Consider the following 24,746-nt stretch of genomic DNA (forward strand, 5'->3'; position numbering starts at 1 on the left):
CCGTTCTCCCTCCCCTCTTCCATCCTTTTTGCTACACCATAATTTCGTGTTAAAAAATCGGTGGCTTTATAAATCATCAGTGTGTGGATTAATGGATTTAATGGCTGAGAATGGCCAATACAGTGGTCCCCGGTAGACAACCCCCCCCTTTAGCATAAAAGAAAACCGAGAGGAGTTAGGGAGGAGGCAATGGTCAATACTTGTTTTTCACACGCTAGTTGGATTGTTACACATATGTAATGTGTATATACATTTCCTTTTTGGGAATGGCACTCGGTATAATTCAGTGTAAGTACCATTGATATTATTGATTGATATTACCTCTTAATGTTGGCTTATTCGATGCTGGGTCGGGAAATGTTCAGTTTCATCTCCTGAAACATGCAGAATGAGCTGGCAGCAAACCACCGCCCCGCAGGACTTGCGCGATACTTCCACCCCTCCCCCAATCTGGCTAGGCGTTGGCTTGGGGACATCACGTAACTGCTGCAAATCCTTTTCTTTTTCTCCAAATGCGTTTGTTTTCAGTGTGCTGGTAGGAGCATTGGGGGGTGGGGGGGTGGGGTGGAGGTGGGTTAAGGAACACAAATGAATTTGGCCAGGTACTGTGGCTACTTTTAGTGCTTACTGCTGTGTTTTTCTATGAACAGCATGATCACCATCTCATTCTGAGGTGGCCAGATCATGTATCTAAGATAGAAGGTGTGTTGTGTTATGGCTGATGGCTAGAGCAGTCTTAAAATATTGGTCTGAAATTGGGCATGCTGAGAAATGTTCCTGTTAAATGTCTCTCTGGAGATAGAGAAAATGGAAGTAAGCCAAAAGAAAAGGTGAAAAATATATTATTTCCCTTTGAAAAATCATTAATGAAATGAAATAGGTCTGGGTAAGTGAGGATGGAAAGAAATTGGTTTTTAGAAATATGGATCATGAAGATACAATAAAAGATGAATAAAAACCTGGATAGATTTTAGGTTAATTGTACATGATCAGCATGTAAATGAAATGTGTATACATTCTTAACTATTTGTGGACTTACGGTATGTGTGAAATTGTAAAGAGACTGGGTGAATAATGAATATAGGGTGGAGGGAGATGGCTTGCAAGATGCAAAAATATACTTGAAAGAATTGCATGTGTAGCATGTCTGATGGAAAAACACCTTCAGAATAAATATAACAGTGGAAGATGCTTAAGATATGCACTGTAATAAAGAGGCATATTGCTTTGATCATAGGATAGTATTTATCCTACTTTTTGCACCTTGGATTTCTTTAACCTGACCTATGTTAGAAGATGAATTATGTTGATACATATTAGAATAAATGGGTTAGAGAAAGGTAAGCATGAATTACATTTGAAATCTGTGTTAATACTAATTACATTAGAATGTCATCCAGTTTCATAACCAGGGACGTTCCATTTTTCCAAGGTTAGTGTTGTTGCATTTCTTATACATTGTCAGCTAGTGAATTACTATTTTAAGAAATAGAATTTGATCCAAAATTATGTTTTTTTTTCTACTATAAGGATTTGGATTGTGCACAGACTTTCCAATTTCCATTTGTTTTAGGATTTTTCTGAATTCTTGAAAATCCCCAATAACGAATACATGTGTTTATCTCTGTTCATTATGTTATAAAAATATACATTACCTTTTTTTCCCTTTCAAAGACCTAGGGAACTGCTAATATATGATTGGAAAATTGGTTGGGAACTGAAACACTAAAATGGCTTATTTAGAAAAATGACAAGATGGAGTATGGCCATTGTCTTGTTCAACTTTCAAATTAACAAATGCAGTAAATTTAGGAATTTAAATGGAAGACTGCCATTCTAATCAGAAATGTTCTTGAAGATGGGATTAATCCCTATTCTGGACTAAATTATGCAGAAAAACATGAATGTGCATATAAACTACAATCCTGTATGCCAGTTTGAAAAATATTCACTTGTTTTAAGGGGCTTAAATGTATAGACCCAAAAGTGCTCTCCAAATGGAAATATATCTAAATTCACTTAACTTGATGGTTTTATATTGTGTAATTAGTGAAAGTAGCACTATTTAAGGCCTATTTAAACCATTGAGAGTTTATGAAAGATTTTGTAGTTGCTGGAATCAAGAAAATTATAGTTGTGTGAGACATTTGAATGTTTTATTGGGAGGCATACTGTGGCATATGTCATATATTTCTCTTAAAAATAGTAAAGTTACTGTTGGAAGAAATGTCCATCTGGGTTCAGTTCCAAGTGGGAAGAAAGACACTGGAAACATGGAGACTGCTTGGAAAGCTGGTTTAATGGTGGACAGGACCACATGGTTTGAGGTCCTGGGCAAAAAAGAGCACATGGATGAGAGAGAGAGGGAGAGAGATTTATACCGTCTCTTGGGCCCCACCTTGGAGCTTCTTGTTCCTGTGTAAAAAATGTATTCTGATTGGTTGTCAGACTCCCATGGGGCCATGCAGGGTAACTTTGTAGGTTGTCTCAGGCCTAGTTGAATCTTGCTGGGTGATGATGTAATGAAGGAGCTTTGGGCAATTCCTATTATGACTTAATGGCTTTGTCCTGGTTTGGATCTTGAGTGAGGGCTAATCCTATCATGTCCTGAGGTTCATGTCTTTTGTGTTGTAGATAAGCTGGCCCAGCCTTTGTCTTGTAGATGGGTTGGCACCAAAATATCCGCTGGGAGACAGGGCAGGGAACTGAGGCTCTGAGTTTGTCTTTAGAAACATGTTTCTCCTTTAGGGAAAATATAATTTTCTGCCTTTTTAATATTTCCTAGAATATTTCATTTTTCTAGGAGGGATGGGTGCTAACTTCCTACATCATATATTGAAATCCTATAAATATTTCCTAGTCAATAAATCCAAATTAACATAATAGGAATTATTTCTGAGTTGACATTTGTAGGATTAATAAAATAAGTAGCTATACTTATATAAAACTATTAGATTATTTAGTAAAATAAATGGCTAAGGATGCTGTGTTCCGAGAATCCTGGTATGTTGCTTTGAAATTTCATCCCTGATGATCAAATTTGGCAGAGTATTCCCCCCCTCCCAATTAACAGTGGAGAATGGAAATGAGAGGAAAACGTTGTGATTTAGGGCCAATTTGTATTGGACAATGGAAACTGCCCTCCAAAAGTTTCCCATTTCCATTCCCAACCTTAAAATTTCTGCAAAGCATGTTGCCTTTTCTTACGATGATGTTACCACCCTGCTAAATGTTTTCTGAGCCCTTCAGAAGATTAGAAAGCTAATTTGTGGCCTCTGAACCTTTATCGTTCCCATTCTATACCAGTGATTACAAACTGTAATGGTTATGCTATGATATGGCATGCATGATTAAATTTTGAAGGGATATTTGATATGTTAGCAATGAATTACATAAAGAATTGCGAGTTTGTTTTATGGGAAACAAAAAAGATTTTTAAAAAGTTGTTCTATTCCTTGACATCAAAATTTCTTTGAATAAGCTTATTTATGTGCATAATCTATTTTTAATATTCATCAGTATGATAGTGTCTAGCAAAATATATAACATAATAACACCAATTTTCATATTTAATATTAAAATATACAATATAGTATTAAAATATACATTTTGAACTTATATTAGTGGTTGGTTTGTATCCTCACCAAGGATAAGTTAGCATTTAAATTTGTTATATCCATTTGAATTGGCACTTACTTGAATTGGCCGGCCAGCCTGCCTTCCTTCCTTCCTTCCTTCCTTCCTTCCTTCCTTCCTTCCTTCCCTCCTTCCCTCCCTCCCTCCCTCCCTCCCTCGTGTGCCATTCTTCTCAGTTTGTTTCTTTCATGGCATTTTCTATATTTCCTGTCAATAATGTTATAGATATACTTTATATATGATGAATTCATATCAACATTTCCCTGCAATGAACTAGTTACTTCATTTTTCTCTCACTGAATTTTCTAGAAGAATATCAAGTTTGATTCACACAGAATCTAAGCGCTAAATAACTTGCTATGAGCTCTTGATTGTCTTCTTTTCTCCTTTCTTTCCAAGAAGGAAATAATTCACAGTGACCATAAGGATGGAGTACTGTGGAGGAAATTTCCTTAAAATGGAAGAAACCTGAGCTTGTTTTCTATTTGAAAAATGAAAATGTTAGCAAAATCATTTTCTCCTGAATTCATATGATTGGAGGATGAGAAAGCAGTGAACTGGAGCAAGGAAGCAGAAGAAACCAACATGTTTGGCTATCATATCATGGCTGGAAAAAAAATCCAAATAATTTAATTAGTTCAATTTATATGCCGCCTTTCTCCAGAGAGAAAGGCATTAGATGGTGCCAGAAATTAGAGTTAGTGAATTTATTTGTTGCCATCTAACAATTGCCTAGGTTTTTGTAGCCCTTGCAATGTCATTTTTTCATCTTCTCTCCATTACTGTGTTGAACATTTCTGCTATTCTACTAATGGAAAAGGGGAAAGTACCAATTCTGAATAAAAGATCCTTTGTGTTAATGTTTGCATATTCAAAATCAAGAGAAAAGCAAGACAGGACTCAAAGCAGTTTTATTACAGAAAATTTTTGTTTATATGTACACGTACATCTATGTATCTAACTGATTCTGGAAATACAAGATCTTACATAAAAGTGTAGAGCTCTTTATCCCTGAGCTTACTCTGCAGTAGTTAGCTTACAGGTGAATCAGGAAGAAGAAGCAATGACAGATCAACCCATTTGCTGAAGCCTCATAAGATTTGTGGACTTATTGAGTCTTGACTGTATTCTATTTTTTTTTATATAATGGAAAAGGGGTACTTAACTTTTTGAGGATCTGGTGAGTACTTTGTGGTAAGATTCTAAATGTAATATTTCTTCAAACTAAGGTCAGCTTCTGATAACTACATGGGCATGTCCATGTAATTTATTGGAAAAATATGCAAGTGATGTGCCATTTTCTTCTATTTTTTGGGGTGGTGATGGTGGTGGTTCCTTTCTTAGCCCTCGAGATTTCTTGTTGGGGGTGATTACAATTTGCTCCGGCATTAGTGTAAGCCAGTAAATATTTTTCAAGAGTAGGAATGCATGTCATCCTCCCAGCCCACTAGGAAGGCAACCTCTGCTAGGTTTTCCCCCTCTATACATTAAAAGTAGCATTTTATGGTTTGTTCTTGCTGGAGCTTTGCTATCCACTTTGTTGGCTATTCTTCATTATATTGTAGCATTTTTTCCCACTCTAATTGCCTACTGTGCATTATACCAGGAATACCCCTCCATGGGCATTTTTAATGAGTTCACTGATGGAGCAGTGAAATGATAGATCCGTCTTTTGTTTAAAGAAACCAGGTGAAGTTAATAAGAGTTCTGCCATTTTTCTTCTGCTAGATCAAATGACAGGATAAATTGCATCACTTTTTTTCTTTTCATATTTTTTTTTCAATCCATGAGGTATAAAAAAGGGAAATAATCAGAGACTGTAGTAACAGCAACAGCCTCCCACCGGCCAATACGCTCCCACAGAGAGGGGCTCCTCAGGGTGCCGTCAGCCAAACAATGCCAACTGGCGACACCCAGGGGGAGAGCCTTCTCTGTGGGGGCACCAGCCCTCTGGAATGAGCTGCCCCTTGAGATTCATCTCATCCCCGACCTGCGTACCTTCCGCCGCGCCTTGAAGACCCTTTTGTTTCAACAAGCGGGCCTGGCATAATACGAATTTTAGAATGGGTGTATGTTTGTTTTAATCTATGGACCAAATTTTTATATATTCGATTTTAAATTGTTTTAAATTTTGTAAATTGATATGTGTTTTAATATGGCTGTACACCGCCCTGAATCCTCCGGGAGAAGGGCGGTATAGAAATCTAATAAACATAAACATAAACATAGTAAATGCAATCCAAACAGAGTATCAGGCCATCTCCATAGCCAAAGCAAAGAAAGAGATTAAAATCTGGAAGGGATTTCTTAGGCCATTTTCATTTCCACCTCATTTATGCATGGGAGTCAGCAATAAAGGAAAACCCCTAATCCTGAAAATATGGGTAGGAAGTAGGAATTTGGCAGGTTCATGACAAAGGACTAAGAACCAAATCAAATGTTGGGGTTATATTCACATTAACCACCACCACAATCAATATGTGCACAGGAAACTTGGTTAATATAGCTCTCAGACAGCACAAAAGCAGGTTCAAGGTAAAATTAAAAGAGACAAATAATGTGGGGAATAGAAGGATTTTTTTTCTTTTAAATGACTGTTTTTTTCTGAATGAGGACTTTTTAAACAGGCATTTTCCAAGTCTTTCCCTAACCTGACTGTAAATGGCTTAAAAAACAAACAGAGAATAATAAATCTGAACATTGAATTCTTCATCTTAACCAAAAGGCTGTTTCCAGTGAAGCATATAAACTTTGATTGGTCTAAAAACCATTCAAATAAGTTTCTGCCTCTCTTTTATATTATTAAATAACTTAGGTGAAAGAGACATGTAATAGAGGAGAACTAAAAAGCTATGCATTCTGGATAATTGTGAGGCAGTGAAGGCTGAAAAGATTTTTTTATGAATAGCTGTTGATTGCAAGGGTGATCAGAGAATTGCTGATTGCCCATTATGTGTGATTCAATTATTACTTATTGCTTCCTGTTGAATAAAGCAGAGGTTGCTGTAGCAGAAATATAAGATTGCCAGTTTCCAAGAAAGGAGTTTACCGAACAAGTGAACTAACCTAACAGAACTAACAGAACAGACTAACAGAACAAAATGAACCTAACCAGACTTAACAGACATTTCTGGGCAAATTCAGTGTTCTCCTTCCATCAGCAATGAGCCCTTTGTTAATTTGAGAACAAAAAATATGAGCCTTTCAATTAATGTCACCTAAAGGAACAATGAAGAGTAAGATGCAACTTTGCATTAGTGATTTGAATGCTCATGATATGATTGTATTTTTGTAGGAAAACAATTTTGCATATGCTTGCAATAAGTGCAGGTTCTTAGCAGTCAGTACCTCAAAGGAAAAAAAGTGAGCGATAAGAACAATTTTGCTTTTTTAGAACAAAGGTTTAACAGATCCAACAATGGACAAAGTTCAGCAACAAAACAAAGAAGCAAACCTGTAAATAAAAATGACCAGAAAAACAAGACAAAAATAAGATTTTCTACATCTTTGAAATTCAAAAATATCTTTGATGCCTTCAAAATTTCAGAATCACAAGAATGAAATTAATAATAATGAACAGGAAACAAAATGGTGAATTTCTGAAGGAGAAAAGGTATGCAAATTGGCATGAAAGGATATATCTTTCTCTTCTTAATCTAGATTAAATTCTATATTACAGGATCAATGCATTATTAAACTTTACACTCCAATATATTATACTTCTCTATTTTTGATTTAAATATGTCTACAAGAAAATACCAGTTTTATCTTCTTCTGAGGAGAGGAGATCTACAGTGGTTTTATTACAAGAGGTTTTCCTGTCAGCTAAAAGCTTTGAAACCTATTTAAGGATCTATTTCATTATTTCTGACAAGCAATTTCTTAAATCAATAATATGAAGTACATAGAAAATAAGATCAATAAAAATCACTTGCAAAACAAGAAACCTCAAACTGCATTACAAAACATACTGTTTTGACTCCTTTCACCTGTTTTAGAAGCTCAACTATGAAAGTTTTTGGCTAATTGTGCAGGATTGACAAATTCACCATCAGTCAATTGAAAAGGTAGCTTTACTTAGAACAGCTTATATCCTGCAATGATATTTGTAACACTATCAGACATACTGCAAGGAAAATTGGTGGGTGTGGAATGCTGCAAGTACATGAGATGGGTGAAGAAGAAAAAAGGGCATTGGAAGTAATAGAAAAGAGACTGAGGTCTGGCTACACAAGATCAAGTCTTAAGAATGAATGCATACAAAGCCAGAATTGAGAAGACAGCAAAAACAGTAAGTGCTACCTATGCAAATTGAAGGACAATTAAGAAGATGTGCTGAAGCTAGTATAGGTAGTCCTTGGCCTACATTCGTTTAGTAACTTCAAATTTACAACGGCATTGAAAAAAGTAACCTACGGCCATTTTTCATACTTAGGACCATTGCAGCCTTCCCATGGTCACATGATCAAAATTCAGATGCTTGGTAACTGGCTCATATTTATATTGGTTCTAGTGTCCCAGGGTCATGTAATCACCTTTTGTGACCTGACAATGAAAGACAACAGGGAAGCGAAATTCACTTAACCATGTTACTAACTTAACAATTGTAGTGGTTCACTTAACAACTGTGGCAAGAAAAGTCATAAAACGTATTTAACAACTGTTCAATTGTGATTCTAAGTTGAGAATTACCTGTATACCAGGAAGAGTTATTGACTAGTGGAGACACCAGGCTGGCCTACAAGAAAGACCAAATGAAAAACACTTAGTTGTTCTTGTAGGTCTGGGAAGATAAAGCATTACATGGACAGTACATTAAAAATAGCAGGGAAAGCAGATAATAGCAAGAACTGGCAATGGTTAAGAGCAGGAAAGTTAAAGAAAGAGACTGAGGTCTGGCTACACAAGATCAAGCCTTAAAAACGAATGCATACAAAGCCAGAATTGAGAAGACAGCAAAAACAGTAAGTGCTACCTATGCAAAGAAGCTGAAGGAACAAGCTTTTGGTTAGCTGCTGCAAGAAGATCACACAGATCGACAAGAAGCAACAGCATGACAAAATAGCAACAATGGTGCATTAAAAGATCTGCAACAAATATCTTTTGCCTGCAAGAAAGAGCTGGTGGGACCATAAAATAGAGAAAGTAATAGAAAATGAAAAAGATAAAGTGCTCTGAGACTTGAGAATTCAAACAGATGGGCAGCTGCCACAAAACACCCTAGAATAGCAACTGTTAATAAGAAAGGCAAAAAAGTCCAGATAGTGGATGTGGCAGTACCTGGAGATAGCAGAATAGAAAAGAAAGAATGGAGAAGATAACAAAATACAAAGACCTGCAAATAGAAATAGAACAACTGTGGCAAAAGCAAACAAAGGTAGTTCCAATAGTCAGTGGCGCCTTGGGTGCAATCTCTAAACCACTGCAGCACCATTTGAACACCATCCGCATTGACAAATTCACCACTAGTCAATAGCAAATGACACTTTTTACTCAGAATAGCTTACATCTTGCAACAATATCTGCAATACCATCAAACATCTGCATCGGCCTTCCCCACCATATTCTTGGAAAGGACCTAGTAGGTAGACAAAATGCCAAATCGAGTCTGAACATCTGGCTGATTGTACAAAGAACCATGATGATGATGATGATGATGATGATACAACATGACCGAGTTGCTAAATTAATCCACTGGTCATTATGTAAAAAATACAATTTACCCGTATCCAAAAAGTCATGGGAACATAAAGTGGAAAAAGTTGTTGAAAAAGAGATGGTGAAGATATTGTGGGCCTTTCGAATACAGATGGATCATCATTTGGAACGCAATATGTCAGATATCACAGTTGTTGAAAACTAAAGTATACAATTTATTGATATGCCAGAGTTCAAGAAAAAGAACTGGAAAAAAATAACAAAATATTGTGACCTTGGCCATCAAAATTACGTGATTATGGATGAAACGTAACAGTGTTACCCATTGTCATCGGGGCACTTGGTACCATGTCCAAGAATTTTACAAACTACATCAAGAAATTGCAGCTTCCTGCAGTAACATCAGTGGAACTGCAAAAAACTGTGCTACTCGGAACATTGTACATTTTAAGAAGATACTTGGTTATACCTAGGATGCTGGCAGCAACCTGTATCAACCATCAGCTCCAGTCAATGGTATTTGTGATCCATTTTTGAATGTTCAGTTGACTGAGTTTCATGTTTAATGAATAAAGTAAATATTAACAACAACAACAACAATAACTACAACAATAATAATTGCACCTAGCTTGGATGAACTGCATGGATACCGGCTAAAACACCTGACCAGCCACCATCATCGCATGGCCACTCAATTTGATCAAATGTTTCAAAATGCAACAAGCGGAAGAATGGTTAACAGCTGGTTGAACATACTTGATAATGAAAGATCCAGAAAAGGGCATAGAACCATACTTGTCTGCCAACAACGTTCAAACATTTTACAAGAATACTGGCAAATTCAGTATTCAATCATCTGATGGAAACAAATTTAAATATGACATGGATTAATTACAAGAAGGCATTTGAAATCAACCCACAGCTGGATTAACACTGTCTGGAAAACTTTGAAATCAGCAAAAATATTCGTACATTTTTGAAAGCAAATATGCAAAAATGGAAAACAGTTCTAACAGCAAATGGGGAGAACATTGGTGAAGTCAACATCAGACGAGGTATCTTCCAGGGAGACTTACTTTCACCACTACTGTTCAACATCACATTAATTCCACTGGCAATAATCGTACGAAACACAAAACTGGGGTACCAAATCTCAAGCCAATATGGCAAGATAAACCATCTCCTATATATGGATGACTTAAAAATGTATGCAAAAAGCCCCATTGAACTTAAATCAATACTCAACACAGTTCAACTGTTCAGCAGCAACATTAAAATGAACTTTGGACTTGAAAAATGTGCTATATTCATGTAGCAAGGAAAAATGGAAAAAATAGAAGGAATAGAACTGGGAAATGGAAACATAGTAAAAGCATTAGCAGAGGATGATGGTTACAAATACCTAGGCATATTGGAAGCAGATAACATCTTGAATGGAAAAGTCAAAGAGTCAACGCAAAAGTAATGTATCAGGAGGGTCTGCAAAATATTAAAATCAAAGCTGAATGCTGGAAACGTAATTAAAGCCATTAATACATGGGCAGTTCCAGTGATATGCTATTCAGCTGGAATCATCAACTGGACTTTGGCTGAACTGGAAAACTTGGACCGGAAAACGCGCAAACTTTTGAATATGTACCACGCTTTACATCCACAAAGTGACATCGACAGGTTGTACCTGCCAAGAAAAATAGGGGGCAGAGGACTATTGCAAATCCATCAAACTGTAGAAGAAGAAAAACGAAGGTTGAATGATTATGTGAACCAAAGTACAGAAAAATTGCTGCAGGTTGTGAAAACGGAGAACATTATAAAAACAATAGAAACAAAGGCAGAATATAAGGAAAAACAGCTGGATGACAGATTAAATAGATGGAAAACCAAAGGTTTGCATGGACAGCACTTGAAAAACATTGAAGGAAAATGTGATGACAACTTTACATGGGCATGGCTTAAAATGGGAACCATCAAGAAAGAAATGGAAGATTTAATACTTGCTGCTCAAGAGCAAGCACTACAAACTAATGCCATGAAAGCAAAGATACAATCCAAACTGCCGACTTTGCAACAACAAAGTCAAAACTGTTTCACATTTAATATGCAAATGCAGCAAAATTGCAAAAACTAAAGCTAGACATGACCAAGTTGCTAAATTAATCCACTGGTCATTATATAAAAAATACAATTTACGTGTATCCAAAAAGTCATGGGAACATAAAATGGAAAAAGTTATAGAACATGAGAAGGTGAAGATCTTGTGGGACTTGCAAGTACAGACGGATCATCATTTGGAACACAACACGCCAAATATCACAGTTGTTGAAAACCGAAATGTACAATTTATTGTACATTTCACCCCAACGATGCCCTTGAAGTGATGTCCCGGTGCCTGGAGGCCGTACGGATCTGGATGGGGAGGAACAGGCTCAGGCTCAACCCATCCAAGACCGAGTGGCTGTGGTTTCCGACGTCCCGATATAGCCAGTTGATGCCATCACTGACTATTGGGGGCGAATCATTGGCCCCCACGGAGAGGGCTCGCAACTTGGGCGTCCTCCTGGATTCACGGCTGTCTTTAGAAGAGCACTTGACGGCCGTGACCGGGAGGATTTTTTATCAGGTCCGCCTGATTCGCCAGTTGCGTCCCTTTCTGGATCGGGACTCGTTACGCACGGTCACTCATGCCCTCGTCACCTCCCGCCTGGACTATTGTAATGCTCTCTACATGGCGCTCCCATGTAACACCTCTCCTGCGCGAGCGGCACTGGCTCCCGGTGGTCTTCCGGGTGCGCTTCAAGGTTTTGGTTACCACCTTTAAAGCGCTCCATGGCTTAGGGCCTGGTTATTTACGGGACCGCCTACTACCACCAATAGCCTCCCACCGGCCAGTACGCTCTCATAGAGAGGGACTCCTCCGGGTGCCGTCAGCCAAACAGTGTCGACTGGCGGCCCCTAGGGGGAGAGCCTTCTCTGTGGGGGCACCTACCATCTGGAATGAGCTCCCCCCGGAGATACGGAGGATCCCGGATCTGCCCTCCTTCCGCCGTGCTGTGAAGACCTTTTTATTCCATCAAGCGGGCTTGGCCTGATCTCTTCCCTTTTTAAAATATGTAAATTTTAATCTGTTTTTAAATTATTGGGGTATTTTAATTTGTCTGGGCCAAAAAGTTTAATTTGATTTTATCGGGTTTTTAAATTTTGTGTATTTATGTATTTTATTGTTGGCTGTTCACCGCCCTGAGTCCTTCGGGAGTAGGGCGGTATACAAATCAAATAAATAATAAAATAATAATAAAAATAATTGATATCGTGGTACCAGGAGATGCCAGAGTCAAAGAAAAAGAACTGGAAAAAATCACGAAATATCACGACCTGGCCATCGAAACTACATGATTATGGATGAAATATGTAACAGTGATACCCATTGTCATCGGGGCACTTGGTACCATGTCCAAGAATTTTATAAGATACATCAACAAATTGCAGCTTTCTGCAATAACACCAGCGGAACTGCAGAAAACTGTGCTACTTGGAACATGTAAATCTTTTTTTTTATTGAAAAAGTTTTAAAACAAACACAATTTCCCCAGAACCCTCCCTCCCAACCCCCCTCCCCCTCCCCGACTTCCCAGAGCAGAACACAAGGTATTTCTATTGACCTTTAACAATAAACTAAATTGCATAACCAATCATTAAACTAACACCCCCTAAAAAAAAATTCTTAACCCCCCATATATAAAATCCTATTTCTTAAACATAAAACTTCTAATATCACTTATATAGCGCTTATACAAATAAAAGAGATCATTCATAAGCTATTTGATATTTTTTGGTCTGATACTTACTTTGTATATAATCAATCCATCTTCTCCAGTCCTGTATATACCTTTCTTGTGTGTGATCCTTCAAATATGCTGAAATTTTAGCCATTTCAGCTAAATTAGTTACTTTCAATATCCAATCATCAATAGTAGGCAAAAAGTCCTCCTTCCAATGTTGTGCTACCAACAATCTTGCTGCTGTTATCAAGTTCAAAATCAATTTAGTCTCTGCAACTGTACAGTCCGTAGTTATACCCAGTAAGAACAACTGTGAAGTAAATTTCAGTCTCTTTTTAAGAATATTCTGCATCACCCACCAAATCTTTATCCAAAATGCTTTGATTTTTCTACAAGTCCACCATATATGATAATAAGTTGCATCATCACAGTCACATCTCCAACATTTAGCGTGCACATTAGGATACATACATGATATTTTTTTGGGATCTAAGTGCCATCTATAAAACATTTTATAAAAGTTTTCTCTTAAATTTTGTGCTTGTGTAAATTTCACATTTCTAATCCAAATCTTTTCGGAACATGTAAATCTTAAGAAGGTATTTGGTTGATACCGTGTTTCCCCGAAAATAAGACCCTGTCTTATATTTTTTTGAACCCTGAAATAAGCGCTTATTATTATTATCTCTTATTGCCATGCGCTCAAAAGCCTGATTGGACTTATTATCAGGGGATGTCTTATTTTGGGGGAAACAGGATACCTAGGATGCTGGCAGCAACCTGTATTAACCATTAGCACCAGTCAATGGTATTTGTGACACATTTTTAAATATCCAGTTGACTGAGTTTCATTTTTAATGAATAAAAGAGAATAACAACAACAACAATAATAATATAAAAATAAAATCTGCTGCTGCATGGATTCTGATTGAAATCACTTAACAAGTTTGCATGCAAGATTAGCAAACCAGGTATGGAAACTTCAGAAAGTGAAAAATGGCTAACAACTGGAAGAATGGTTTTGATTCAGAAGGATGTAGAAAAGGGAAGTAAACCTGAAATTTACAGGTTCACGGGTATGTTGCCTGTGAACAACATACAAATTACTTACAGGCATTATTGCAAACCAAACATGGATATCTAGAAAACAAGGATTTCCTACCTATAGAACAGAAAGGGTGCTGCAAAAATTCAAGAGGAACCGAAGAACAACTATTGATTGATAAACTGGTTTTCACAAGAATAGACAAACAAATTTGTTCATGGCCTGGACTGATTATAAGAAAGCATTTGATTCTGTTCCACACGGTTGGATTGAGAAATACTTAGATATTTTTGGATTTAGCGACAACATCCAGAAATTCCTGAAGAGTTCCATGAAGCTATGGCAAACTAAGTTGATGGCCTGTGGAAAAGAACTTGGTGAAATTGAAATCAAATGAGGAATTTTCTAAGGTGACTCACTGTCACCTCTGTTATTTGTTTTGATGGTACCACTAACAAGAATTTTGAGTGACAAACTGGCTATGAATTGACAAAAACGAATTGAAAAATTTCCCATTTGCTGCACATGGAGGATTTAAAACTGTTTGGAAAAAAAAGCTGACTGCTGAAAATCACTGAGTTTAGCAGAGATATTGAGATGCAATTTGGCATTGACAAATGTGCAACAATTGCTGTTAAGGCAGGAAAAATGGTTGAAGATTTATTCAAACTTGATAATGAAGAGTTGGTAAAAGCAGTCACACCAAAAGAAGGATACAAGTACTTAGGATTTTTGGAAGCCTCTGGCCTCTTGCACAACCAAGTCAAGGAAACTACTTCAACAAAATACATAAAGTGAGTCCGGAAAATTTTGAGATCAGAGCTAAGTGGAGGAAATACAAGTCAATTAACACCTGGGCAGTGCCTGTAATATGATACTGAGTTGGAATAATTGATTGGACTCAGCTAGAACTTGATAATTTGGATCAAAAGACAAGAAAATGCACCCAAAAAGTAATATTGATCGATTGTACTAGTCTACGTCTCAGGGTGGCAGAGGACTCTTATAGGTGAAACAAACTGTGGAAGAGGAAAAACACTACTTAAATGACTACATAAAAAAAGCAAAAGAACCTCTGCTGAAGTAGATGAACAAGGGAAATTTCTTGAAAACAGCAAGATTGAATATAGAAAGGAAACAATTGAGCATTGAATTTCTAACTTGAAAAAGAAGCCTATGCGCAGTCAATACCTAAAGGACATTGGAGGAAAGGTAGATAAAAAGCAAATATGGAGATGGTTGAGATCAGGGGTCTTGAAGAAAGAAACTGATGGCTTTATTTTGGCTGCCCAAGAACACCCTGCAGACCAATTCCATGAAAACAAAAATTCAGTTTGTCAGTAATACAAATGCCGCTTATGCAACAAGAAAGATGAAACAGTGGATTACCTTATCAGGGGCTGCAGCAAAATCTCACTGATTATCTATAATGTCATGATTGAGTTGCCAAAATCATACATTGGAAGCTTTGCCAGAAGTTTGGGTTCGAATGCAGGAAAAATTACTGAATACTAAATTGACAAAGTTCTTGAAAACGAATAGGTCAAGATCTTGTGGGACTTTCGAATCCAAACAGGCAGACATCTGGCCTACAACTTACCTGACATCACTATTGTGGAAAATAAAAAAGTCTGGTTGATTGATATTGCAATATAAGGTGATACCCGAACTGAAGAAAAAGTAGAAAAAAATAACAAAATATCGTGATCTACAAATTGAAGTTGAGGGATTGTGGAGGAAGAAATCACTATTGTGCCAATAGTAATAGGAGCACTTAGAGTAGGGGTGTCAAACTCAATTTCATTGAGGGTCCCATCAACACTATTGCCCTCAAAGGACCAGTAACCAGGTCGCCGTGAGTAGGTGGGCATGGCTGGGTGGGTGTGGCTGGCTCAATGCTGCTCACTGGGAGTGGATGTGGGAACAATTCAGTGCCCCACAAGCTCATTGACTCCCCAAACTGCTGGCAGCCAAGTGCGTGCGCATACACAAATTTACACATTCCATGTTTGCGGACTTTTATTCAGAGAAGAATGAAAGAGCCTTCTTCCCAAGCCCAGGCATGATTGCCAGTTTGTAAACTCAAATGTGGATAAAAGTCTCCAAGCTTGGAATGGTGTGTGTGTGTGTGCACAGCATGCCAAAGGAGAAATTCTTCTCCCAATCCCAGACATCATTGGAATTTCCCTGTCTGGTGTCCCCTTCCAGCAAAGCAGGAGGCAGAGGACGACACTTCTGTGTATGGAACTATGGAAGAGAAAGTTTGCAGGAAGCCGTTTCTTCAGAGTCCAACTTCTGCCTTGACAGATCTCTGGAAAGCAAGAGAAGGAGGTGGGAGAAATGCTCCCTCATCCTGCATGAGAGAGGCTGGCCCTTCTTGAAAGGGAATCCCCATTTCCAATCGTGTGTGGTAAGGATGCTGGCTTGTTGGGGGAGCCTTCCCTCATACAGCTCCCCCACCACCCCTTCCTCCTCTCCAGAGATCTTTTCAAGGCAGAAGTTGGACTCAGAGGAAACTGCTTCCTGCAAACTTTCTCCTCCATGCTTACACACACAGCAGTGTCATCTTTCACCTCCTGTGGGGGTACCAGGCAAGGCTGGAAGGGGGGATCTGGAGGTTTCCAGTGGGGAAAGGCAAGACCAGGGTGAGCACCAAAGCCTAGTCCAGTAGAGGAGCCTCTTCTCCTCTCAAGCCATGCAGATAACCCCTAGATGGCAGCACAGGCTGCCCGGAGCCTTAGGCAGTGGAGGGCAAGTGCCCAGTCCTGCCTTCAAGCTCCCGGGGCAGTGGGACCTGCAGCCCAGTCCAGCCCAGCCTGCTTCTCTGATGGGGCGCCCAACTGTGCTTACCTCCTTGAGGCTGCTGCTGTTGTGCTCGCTCTCCTTGTCCAGGTTGCTCATGGTGGGTGCAGGAGGGCAAAGAGCGAGGGCCAGAGGGAGGCCCATTCCCTCTCCATTTGAGGACACTTGGCTTTGTAACCAAAGCATCCTTAGCAATAAGATGGGGACCACTAGGAGAGGGCAGGAGGAGGGGCCAAGGGGATGGTGAAAGGGCGCTAGGGCTGCTGGTGGCCAAGTGCTAAGGCAGAATTTCCCTAAGACCCTCCCTCCCTCTCATTCCAATCCCCTTCCTTTCCTTCCTGTTTCCCCCACTCCTTCCCTGCCTCCCCCCCACTCCTTCCCTGCCTCCCTTCTTCTCATTCCCATCTCCCTCCCTCCCGCCCTTCCTTCTCATTCCCATCTCCTTCCTTCACACTCAGGAAGGGATGAGGGGTGGGGGAGAGATTGGCAGCACTGCTGGTGGCTTTCCAACGTGGGGGCAGGGGCGGTCCCGGGTGTTACCAAAAGACCCCAATAAAAAAAACCAAAGAGGAAACCACAAGCAATAAATCTTACTTTAAGATTCAGAGGTTTATTCATGAGCAATTTGGAACATGAACAGCCAACATAGCAATGCAATTTCACAACAAAACTTACATTATTAAACCATTGCAATGGGTTCCAGTGACACATAGCAAGTCCTACAAGGACTGCTATCAGGCAAAGGACACTATTCCCATCTCAAGCCACATTTCTTATACCTTTTTTTTTTTTACTGACATACACATTCCGTAGTTTCACTTCCTTGTTCTTTCTTACATTCTTACTGTCTGCAAACACCCATGTACATCTCAAACTTCTATCCATCGTCTACTTTCAGTTCCCTATTTCTCACAGTTTCAATGTTCTGATTCCAAATATATCTCAAAACCACGTACTTTGCAGAAAATGCAGCACACAAGTCAGCATACTAGAAATATGTCTGGTACATTTTGCAATTATGTTAGTTTAAAACTTTGGTTCAGTGAGGCGTGCAAGCCCACTCCTAGACCTTACTACCTGCAACTTTCCAATGGATATATTTCTCTTCTCACACGGGGAAAGGGAAGTGCTCGTGTGCTGTGAGGCTGGGCCAGCGAGCGGGCCATGGAGGCTCTGGAGGCGGGCATGGTGCTGATCTACAACTTGGTAGTGGTCATCCAGGCTGGAATGCGGTCAGCTTTATTTCTGCGTGGCTGCCCTGGAATCAGTGAGGAGCTGCCCCCACCGCTTCACCCCTGCCCCCTGGGCATGTGCACAGTAGGTGGTGAGTATGAGGAGGCCAGCATCCTGGGTGAACTGGATGCGCTCAAAATGCAGTCAGCCAAGGATACCAGGCCCCACGTGTTCACCACCTCCAGTGCGTGTGGCTAGGGTGTGGGATTTGGTGGCGTCTCACTGGCTCCAGGGCATATAAGGTTGATCAGGTTCCAACCTGGATGGCTGTCACCAATTTGTAGATTAGCGCCTGGCCAGCCTCGTCCCTGGAGCGAAAGTTCTGAAACCAAAGATATATTTAATGAAGCTGAAGGAGATGGATGAGTTACGTAGGTAGAGTGAGAAGAACTTGGCCAGGGGATTCATACAACCAGCATGGTTGAGGATCACGGCTCCCGTACTCTCCAAAGAAAAGAAGGGTTAGGGTTAGGGTTAGGGTTAGGGTTAGAGTTAGACCTTGCATTTATGTGTGGCTTTCCGCAGCATTAACAGGGTTTGCGTGGCAAACGTACTCCCTTCCGCTGATGAAGGACATGTTGGCCCATTTAGTGAAGGGTAGGATCTTTACGAAACTAGACCTGAGGGAGGCCTGCTACCGGGTCAGAGTGAAGCAGAGAGATGAATGGAAGAGAGCTTTCAATCGCTCCCTGGGGAGTTACCAGTTTCAAGTAATGCTGTTCAGACTACAGGGAGCCCCTGCAGTATTCATGCAACTGATTAACAACGTATTACATGAACATCTATACCATGGGGTGCTGGTATATCTGGGTGATATTTTGATCTATACCATCACCATGGCGGAGCATACCCAGCTGGTACGGCAAGTGCTGCAAAAACTGTTGGCAGCAAACCTGTACGTGAAGCTCTCCAAATGTGAGTTTCATCTGACCCGGCTGGACTACCTGGGTTATCGCATCTCAGACGCCAGAACTAGGTGTCGTGGAACTAGTTAAGGTCCAAGCTGTCATGGAGTGGCAGGCTCTGAAAACCCGCCAAAAATTAGAGTTTCCTGGGGTTTGCAAATTTTTACCGATGGTTTATCCCTTCTTTGCCAAGGTCACCTTGCCATTAACCAGTCCATTAAAGATCAAGCCTGTGGCTGCTAAGCCTCAACCTGGCCATCTACTTCCATGGACGATGGACTGTCAGTGGGCCTTCAAGGCTCTAAGGAGCCTGTCCTGCAACATCCAGACCCTGAATGGCCATTTGTCATCCAGGCCGATGCCAGTATTGTGGCTGTGGGTGCCATCCTTCTGCAGACAAATGCACAGGGTCAATTGCTACCTTGTGCATACACATCCAGAAAACTGATAGACTGAGCGAGCGTGGGCGATCTGAGAGAAGGACGCCTTTGCAGTTCGGTGGGCATTGTTAACGTGGTGGCATTTTCTGGAGGGTGCCAGGAACCTGTTTGAGATTTGGACGGACCACAAGAACCTGGAGACCCTGCAAATCCCACGTCGTTTGTCCCTGAAGCAGGTCCAGTGGGCACAGTATTTCCAACGGTTCCAATTTACCATCAAATATGTCCCGGTAAGGAAAAACTTCATGGTGGATGCCCCAATATAACATCTGCTGGGAGAAAGTGTTCCAGGCCATAATGCCTACTTATCTGGAACAGGCAGCTCGGGTGCAGAGCGCTGCAGACGATCTAACTCAGGAGATGCAGAATGAGTTACAATCCATGGTTCCTGGAACATCAACTGTTACTAATCCAATGGGATGGATTGGCATGGAAGGGAGATAAACTATACATCCCATTGGCCCTGCGGGAGAAGGTGCTTCACAGGTGCCATGACCTCAAACAGGCAGGCCATTTCGGGCTTCTCAAGATATGCCAAACGTCAGTTCTGGTGGCCTTGGATGAAAGCAGTTATAGAAGTCTATGTGAAAAGGTGTCCCATCTGTGTGACCTCAAAGCATTGAGTGGGGATGACTCCTGGTCTGTTACAGGCAGTGGCGGTCCCAACCCGGCCTTGGGAGGACATAGCAATGGATTTAGTCATGGAGCTGCCGGAGAGTAACGGCCTTCCCTTGCCAGCTCAATGTGGGGATGGGTACTATATAAGGCATATGGAGTGCCATAAAAACAGCACTAACAAAAGCAGCCGAATCATACAAAGCCCAAACAGACAAAAAACGGGCCCCTCACAAGGTGGGAGGAAAAGTGTATCTCTTAACTAAATATCTTCAGTTGAAAATACCCTGCAAGAAACTGGGCCCAAAGTTGGTTGACATCCTGGCAGCAGCAGGGCCAGCAAGCAGGGCAGGTGGAGGCTGGGGTGCGCTGAGAGCTTGGCCTATTGCAGCCATAGGAAAGCAGGTGATAGGAAGGCGAGGGCGGGGCCAGCGGGCTGGTCGCCTCCTGTATGTGAAAAAAAATAAGCCACCCCTGAAAATAAGCCTTAGTGCCTATTTTGGGGCCTAAGAGAAAATAAGACCCGGTCTTATTTTCGGGGAAACATGGTAGGTGCCTTGGGTGTAATCCCAAAACAACTGGAGCACAATTGGCATTGACAAATTTGCCATCAGTCAATTACAGAAGGCAGCTTTACGTGGAAAAGCTTCCATCCTGTGACAATATCTGTAACACCATCAAACATCCAGATCTGCTCAGCCCAGGTCCCTGGTAAGGCTTCAATATGTAGACAAAAATGCCAAACCCAGCCTGAACATCTGGCTGACTGCGATGATCAACAACAACAATAATATAGAATGACTGTGGCAAATTAAAGCAAATGTAATACTGATAGTAATAGACCCCTTGGGTGCAATCCCAAAACAACTGGAGTGCCACTTGAACACCATCGGCATTGACAAAATCACCCTCAGTCAAGTGCAAAAGGCAACTTTGTTTGGAAAAGCTTACAATACCTTTAAGACCGTCAAACATTCACATCTGCCTATCCCATGTCCCTGGGAAGGACTTGATAAGTAGAGAAAAGAATGCTAAACCCAGTCTGAACATTTGGCTGACTGTGCAGTGAACCATCATAAAAATGAATTCTACAAAGATTTAGATAAGAATGAAAGCCCTACTAGAATGGAGACACCCTCAAAAGCAGTGTAATTTATCTTCCCTAATCTTCCAGCATAAGTATCTTTAAAGCAAATTTTTAAAAAAGTATCAACACAGCTTTGATGATCAGTATTGTTTTCATGTCCCTTGTACTTCAAAGTAAAATCAAGAAATGTCTGGTTGTGGCTATGGTTGAAGCATTTTTAATGGGTGTGAAAATAACTCCTACTCTTTCACCAGTTACTCAGTTTTATTCATAATTAGGTATATGTTATTAGAGTTCAAAAAATACATCTATCCCCCCCCCTTCTTAGTTTATTTGTCCATCACTTTTCTGGGCATATTGCTAGTTTATATTTAGATTCTTAGAAATGCCCTGTCCTGTTTCCTAGGTGACATGTCTTACTTGGTGTTCTTTTTTAAAAAATGTAATTTAAATAGATTTTTTAAATCTAATTAGAAGATTCTTCCCACACACGTACAATGCAAAGTCATATGGGATGTTGCGTGGTGCATTGTGCCATTGTGTGTGTGAGCAGCGGCAGCGGCATGGTGTGGCATGTGGTGTACTGCCGCAAGCAGCAGCACTAGCGCAGTGCAGCACGTGGCCTGTCGTGAGCAGTGACACTGGCATGATAAGCCACACGGCGTCCTGCCGCACTAGCACGATGCAACATGTGGCATCTGGCCACAAGCGGCCACAGAAGAAGTCAGGCAGTGGCACAACAGGTGTCGGGGCATAGGAGGCCTGGCTGAGGCGGTCCTAAGGTAAGTGGGTGTGGGGCGCATGGGGCAGCTCCAACCCCCCACCCTGCCCTAGCTTGATTTTTACGCATGCGCCTCACCTCACCTCGTACAGCCGTATTTATGACATTTGCAGTGATCCTTTTCTGACAAGCAAAGTCAATGGGAAAGCCAGATTCACTTAACAACTGTGTTATTAGTTTAACAACTGCAGTGATTAACTTAACTGTAGCAACAAAGGTCATAAAATGGGGCAAAGTTCACTTAACAACAGACATTTTGGGCTCAATTGTGGTCCTAAGTTGAGGACTACTGATCCTCTACCTTTTGGGTTAGAATATTGTTTGCTAGGTTTGTCAGAAATCTGATTTTGATCTCTCACTAGTTCCAGAGTTTCTCTCCCAGTTGATGTCTGGATAGTTCACATCACATAGTCCTACATTACGACTGTGGTATTTTTCCCCACATACCTTAGTTAAAATCAAAATGTTCATGTATTGCCTCTATTTTCTTGGGTGATCTGTAATATAACCCTATAGCAGTGCCATTCCTTTCCTTTAATATTAACTCAAATACATTGAAGAAAGTTTTCATCCTTTCAACGGGTAAAAAAACTATAGACTGATATCTTTACTAAATACTGATTATAAAATATTTGCTTCAATAATTGCAGAAAGACTAAAAAGATTTTTAAATCGATGTATACATTCAGATCAAAATGGTTTTTTACCTAAGAGACAAATTAAAGACAATATGAGAATAATATTAAATACATTGGAGTACTATGAAGCACATCCAGAGAAGCAAATGTTGTTGATCTTCCTAGATGCACAGAAAGCATTTGATAATGTGAACTGTCAATTCATGCCAGCACAACTAAAAGATATGGATTTTGGGGAGAGATTTATTAATATGATTAAGGCGATATAAATAAACTGCAAAGGTAATGGTAAATGGAGATATGACTGAGAAGATTAGCATTAAGAAAGGTACAACAAGGATGCCCCTTGTCTCCTCTTATTATTTGTATTGACATTGGAAGTATTAAATAGAAATATTAGACAATATTAGACAATATTCAGAGATAAAAGGCATGGAAATAAAAAAGGAAAAGTATAAACTACAGGCATTTGCAGACAATTTAGGTTTTATCTTGGAAGATCCACAAGAAATGGCCTAAACTAATAAAAAAATAGAATATGGCGAAGTGGTAGGTCTGAAAATAATAAAGAGAAAACTAAGATTTTAGTGAAAAATCTTACAGATAAACAGAAAAAAGAGTTATGAAGAGAATAGATATTCAGATTACTAAGAAAGTAAAATACAGGGGTTCATCTGACAGCAAGATGTGTAACTATTAAGGAAGATAATTATAAACTGTTGCAACAAATTAAAACATCTGGAAAAATGGAAAAATCTGCAATTATCATTGATAGGAAGAATAGCTACAATCAAAATGAATATATTGCCAAGATTATTGAATTTATTTCAAACAATTCTGATAAAATTGAAAAAAAAATACTTTGAGGAATTTAACAAAACAATTTTAAAATATATCTGGCAAGGGAAAAAAAGCAAGAATTAGTTAAAAATTTTGCAGGATTCAAGAAGTAAAGGAGGTTTTGGATTACCAAATTGGGAATTGTATTAACAGGCCGTAGTATTAACATGGATGAAAGAATGGATTGTATTGAGGCATACAAGATTATTGACTTTGGAAGGACATGACTTGCAACTGGGTTAGCATGCTTTCTTGTGGTATGGGAAAAATAAGATACATGGTTACTTTCAAAGAAGTGTATGTTAAGGTATTGTGATTTAAGAGCTGACCAACTGTAAAGCTAATGCAACTATAAAGCTGATGAAATGTAAGGCTGATGAAGATGAATCAACATTGGTATTGTCGGTTGTAGACTACGTAGGGGTCCACAAAAGAGTTTTACCACTTTAAGAGGTGTTTATACAGGCAGCCAGGAGAAAGCGTATTCTCCTGCAAGGTCCCAGGAGTGGCCAAGAATGGGTTGTCTGTTTCCTGTTGAGACTGAGCTGTCTGTTTCTTTTAGCCATGCCTCCTGCCTCCACCTTCCTGCCCCAGTTTCAGCTCGGTCTTAACCTGAACGAGACATTTCAAAGCATTCCTGGTCACTTCTGGTCTTCAGGATTGTGAGATTTATATTTTTATCTATTTTCAACTTGTTTTGGACAGTCTGAGGCGGCGGTTGGCTTTTATAGCTGCGACTTGCTGCCGCGTGTTTAGCAATCGGCTTTTAAGATAAGGGCTGTGCAACTGCAGGCTCACAGTTGCCAGCAGCCGATCGCTAGGAGCAGGAGACCGGCGGGATTGTCGGTTTTCCTTCCTTGGGGGCCATTATCAGCCTGGATTGAGGCAGAGGGGAGAGCGAAGGCCTATTTACAGTCATCTGGGCCGTGCGAGCTGTCGGATGCTTCCCTTTTGACACAGCTGTGCTATCGAAGTCCCTGCCTAGCTTTGGCTAGGCACACTCACTCCCCAGGCCTTAGGAGCCCAGAATTGAGCAAATTGCTCGCCTTGGACCTGGTGGAGTATCGGCTTCCCAGATTGCACAGCAGAGCCGGGTGAGTCCTTTTAGGCCCAATTTCCTCGCTGGAGCGAGGAGTCCCTGCCTAGTTTTGGCTAGGCATGCTCAGTGGCTGTGGCCTCTGGAGAGCCATGGAGTCCAAGCCCAGCGGCTGCTGGGCACACCCAAGAGCCACAGCCTCAATGGAGGCCATTTGAGTCCCTGCCTGGTCTCAGCTAGGTAAACTGATT

At 40.3% G+C, this 24,746-nt stretch overlaps 1 protein-coding gene across 7 annotated transcripts in view; it reads left to right on the forward strand.

Moving 5' to 3' along the window:
• PCDH1 (protocadherin 1) overlaps positions 1 to 24,746 on the forward strand; it is a 371,266-nt gene that overhangs the window by 2,257 nt on the left and 344,263 nt on the right. The window contains exon 1 of one of the 7 annotated variants that reach the window (XM_060686454.2): positions 462 to 535. The exons of 5 other annotated variants lie outside the window; for them this stretch is intronic. The gene's annotated coding sequence lies outside the window, so the exon portion shown is untranslated. Of the gene's footprint in view, positions 1 to 461; positions 536 to 675; positions 831 to 24,746 lie in introns of those variants that run through there. One more of the 7 variants, XM_060686462.2, reaches the window with a different exon arrangement.

This window comes from Pantherophis guttatus, chromosome 3, assembly GCF_059756535.1.
Source record: "Pantherophis guttatus breed Tessera chromosome 3, ASM5975653v1, whole genome shotgun sequence".
NCBI classification, from domain to species: Eukaryota; Metazoa; Chordata; class Lepidosauria; order Squamata; family Colubridae; genus Pantherophis; species Pantherophis guttatus.